Source organism: Ascaphus truei, unplaced genomic scaffold (genome assembly GCF_040206685.1).
Source record: "Ascaphus truei isolate aAscTru1 unplaced genomic scaffold, aAscTru1.hap1 HAP1_SCAFFOLD_1051, whole genome shotgun sequence".
Lineage (NCBI taxonomy): Eukaryota > Metazoa > Chordata > Amphibia > Anura > Ascaphidae > Ascaphus > Ascaphus truei.
The window spans coordinates 110,026-114,355 of record NW_027453916.1 but is presented as its reverse complement, the minus strand read 5'-3'; positions in this window follow the sequence as shown (position 1 = coordinate 114,355).

The following is a 4,330-nucleotide window of genomic DNA, read 5'->3' as shown; positions in this document are numbered from 1 at the left end:
GGGAGTAGGGATGGAGAGGGAGTGGGGTTGGAGAGCCAGTGGGGGTGGGGAGAGAGGATGGAGAGGCAGTGGGGGTGGTGAGAGAGGATGGAGTGGGAGAGGGAGGGAGATAGGATGGAGAGGGAGTGGGGACGGATAGGCAGTGGGGGTGGGGAGAGAGGATGGAGAGGGAGTGGGGGAAAGGGAGGATGGAGAGGGAGTGGGGGGAAGAAAGATTGGGGGAAGGATGGAGAGGGGGAGTAAGGAGGGAGAGGGGGAGAGGATGGGGAGGGAGTGGGGGTGATATAGGATGAAGAGGGAGTGGGGGGAGAGAGGATGGGAAGGGGGGATATAGGATGGAGAGGGAGTGGGGGGGAGAGAGGGTGGATAGGTAGTGGGGGGGAGAGAGGATGGAGAGGGAATGGGGGGAGACAGGATGGAGAGGGAGTGGGGGGGAGACAGGATGGAGAGGGAGTGAGGATGGATGGGGATGGAGAGGGACTTGGGGGACAGAGGATGGATAGGGAGTGCAGGAGAGAGGATGGAGAGGGAGTGAGGGAGAGGGAAGATGGAGAGGGTGTGGGGGTAGTGAGGATGGAGTGGGAGTGGGGGGAAGAGGATGGAGGGGAGTGGTAGAAATTGGGGGGGAGGAGAGAGAGGGGGAGAGGATGGGGGTAGAAGGAGGATGAGTAGAGAGGGAGGATGGGGGGGAGAGGGAAAAAAGCGAAAGGTGGAGAGAGCATGGAGAGGGAGTTGGGGTGGAGAGAGAGGATGGAGAGGGACTGGGGGTGTAGAGAATGAATGGAGAGGGAGTGGGGGTGGGGAGAGAGGATGGAGAGGGAGTGGGGGTGGGGAGAGATGGAGAGGGGGTGGGGGTGGTGAGAGAGGATGGAAAGGGAGTGAGGGTGGGGAGAGTGGATGGAGAGGGAGTGGGGGTGGGGAGAGAGGGTGGAGAGAGAGTGAGGGTGGGGAGAGAGGGTGGAGAGAGAGTGAGGGTGGGGAGAGAGGGTGGAGAGGGAGTGGGGATAGAGGATGGAGAGGGAGTGGGGGAGAGAGGGTGGAGAGGGAGTGCGGGGGAGAGAGGCTGAGAGGAGGAGAGAGGGTGGGGGGAGAGGGAGGAGAGAGAATGGGGGGAAGGAGGGAGAGGGGGGAGAGGATGGAGTGGGGATGGAGAGGGAGTGGGGGGAGAGAGGATGGAGAGGGAGTGGGGGGATAGAGGATGGAGAGGGAGTGGGGGGGAGAGAGGGGATGGAGAGGCAGTGGGGGTGGGGAGAGAGGATGGAGAGGGAGTGGGGAGATAGGATAGAGTGGGGATGGAGAGGGAGTGAGGGGCAGAGAGTGGAGAGGGACTGGGGGGGAGAGGATAGAGAAGGAGTGGGGTTGGAGAGCCAGTGGGGGTGGGGAAAGAGGATGGAGAGGCAGTGGGGGTGGTGAGAGAGGATGGAGTGGGAGTGGAGAGGGAGTAGGGATGGAGAGGGAGTGGGGTTGGAGAGGGAGTGGGGATGGAGAAGGAGTGGGGATGGAGAGGGAGTGGGGATGGAGAGGGAGTGGGGATGGAGAGGGAGTGGGGATGGAGAGGGAGTGGGGGATAGGATGGAGTGGGGGATAGGATGGAGTGGGGGATAAGATGGAGTGGGGGATAGCATGGAGTGGGGATGCAGAGGGAGTGAGGGGCAGAGAGTATGGAGAGGGAATGGGGGAGGGAGGATAGAGAAGGAGAGGGGTTGGAGAGGCAGTGGGGGTGGGGAGAAGAGAGGATAGAGAGGGAGTGGGGATGGGGAGGGAGTGGGGATGGAGAGGGAGTGGGAGAGAGAGAGGATTGAGTGGGGAAGGAGAGGGAGTGGGGGGGAGAGAGGATGGAAAGGGAGTAGGAGGAGAGGGGATGGAAAGGTAGTGGGGATTGAGAGGGAGTGGGGGGGAGAGAGGATGGAGATGCAGTGGGGGATAGGATGGAGTGGAGATGGGGGGATAGGATGGAGTGGGGATGGAGATGGAGTGAGGGGCAGAGAATATAGAGAGGGAATGGGGGGAGCGAAGATAGAGAAGGAGTGGGGTTGGAGAGTCAGTGGGGGTGGGGAGAGAGGATGGAGAGGGAGTGGGGATGGAGAGGGAGTGGGGGGGAGAGAGGGTGGAGATGGAGTTGGATAGGATGGAGTGGGGATGGGGGGATAGGATGGAGTGGGGATGGAGATGGAGTGAGGGGCAGAGAGTATAGAGAGGGAATGGGGGGAGCGAGGATAGAGAAGGAGTGGGGTTGGAGAGGCAGTGGGGGTGGGGAAGAGGATGGAGAGGGAGTGGGGATGGAGAGGGTGTGGGGGGGAGAGAGGATTGATTGGGGATGGAGAGGTAGTGTGGGGGGGAGGGGATGGAGAGGGAGTGGGGGGAGAGAGGATGGAGAGGGAGTGGGGGGAGAAAGGAGGGAGTGGTGTGGGGAGAGAGTAGGGAGAGAGAGCGGGGGGAGGAGAGAGGATGGGGGGATTGGGAGGAGAGAGGATGTGGGATTGGGAGGAGAGAGGATGGGGAGAGGGAGTGAAGGATGGGGGGAGAGGGAGAATGGAGGGAGAGGGAGAATGGGGGGAGAGGGAGGGGAGAATGGGGGGAGAGGGAGGGGGAGAAGAGAGAATGAGGGGGAGAGGGAGGGGAGAGGATGGGGTAGAGGGAGGAGAGAGGATGGGGGAAGAGGGAGGGGAGAGGATGGGGGAGAGGGTGGAGAGAGGATTAGGGGAGAGGGAGGAGAGAGAATTAGGGGAGAGGGAGGAGAGAGAATTAGGGGAGAGGGAGGATGGAGAGGGAGTGGGGATGGAGAGGGAGTTGGGGGGGGAAAGAGGATGGAGAGGCAGTGAGGGAGAGGGAGTGGATGGAGATGGAGTGGATGGAGAGGGAGTGGGGGGAGAGGGAAAAAAAGCAAAGAAAAAAGAAGAAGAGGTGCGCAGTTTGATTTAATTTGTTTTATAAATATTTTTTCATGTGTCCCGGTTTTACATTTGACAATCTGGTCACCCTAGGTCTGGCCCAAGACCAGGAAGGTATCTCACCTACGTACACCAGCGGCCACACACAGGCGTAGCGTTACTCCTCACACACTTTGGGGGGGGGGGGGGCTGTCTTGTGGACAGCGGGTGGTTAGGTGCCCAGGGCAGCCTCATAACTTTGGGGGAACCTCACTGGGGTGTGGACAAGGTGGTGGTGGCTTGCACTGTGGAGGTACTGTGTGGGTACGGCCTTGCATGGCCTTGTTATTATAGTGCTGTGTGTTTATATGTTAGTAAATACGTTGTTATATACTCAGTGTGTGTTTATATGTTAGTAAATACGTTGTTATATACTCGGTGTGTGTCTATATGTTAGTAAATACGTTGTTATATACTCAGTGTCTGTCTATACTGTATGTTAGTAAATACGTTGTTATATACTCGGTGTGTGTCTATATGTTAATAAATACGTTGTTATATACTCGGTGTGTGTTTATATGTTAATAAATATGTTGTTATATACTCGGTGCGTGTTTACTGACTATTGGGTCCTGTGAGGGGTAATCCTACTATGTTAGGATCTCTCTCAGGTGGAGGCGCTGTGTACCAACGAACGTGATCACCCAGGCTCCCAGCGGCGGAGGACCAGGCCTCCTGTTAGCCACGCAGGTAATGGCAGAACAGGTAGTTTCTCTTAGCTACAGTAGAAAAAGCCGAAAAAGGCAGTGCACTGCCAAAAAACAGGAGGAGGCTCACAAGTACATTAAAAAGGTTTATTCCATGAAGGGATCAAACATCATCCCCAGATAGCAGCAAAAAAGCACCACACCAACGCGTTTCGGGCCGTGTGCCCTTTATCAAGGTTTCTCTTAGCTAGGGGTTAATGGGGGATATAGAGATAGATAAACCTACCATACACATTTTAAGTTATGGTGGGTGAAAAAGGCGACAAAAAACCTCCAGCGTTAGCATATAGCCAATAAAGAATATCACTTGTGAGCACATTCACATGTCTCAGATAGGTCTGCAACCCAGCCTTTCAACTATTATCATCTAGCATACAGTGCTCCCACTGCAGCAAGGGATTCTGGGAAATTACATGCAAATGAGAACACAATGTGTCACCTTTTGCCTGAAATCCATTTACATGGAACCCGTGTGTGTATTACATTAGTTGTATAACAGTCTCAGGGGTCATGTCATATCCAGGTTACCTCCTTCATATCAACATTGGCCAAAAGGGAGGAACTGAAGCAGCTTTACTGAGATATATTAAGGAACAAGAGGAGTATACACATCCACATGCAGCAGAAACTATCTTTCCCTAGCACGGTGCCTGGGAAATGTTACTGTCTTGTTTCTAATCCACACAGTATGTG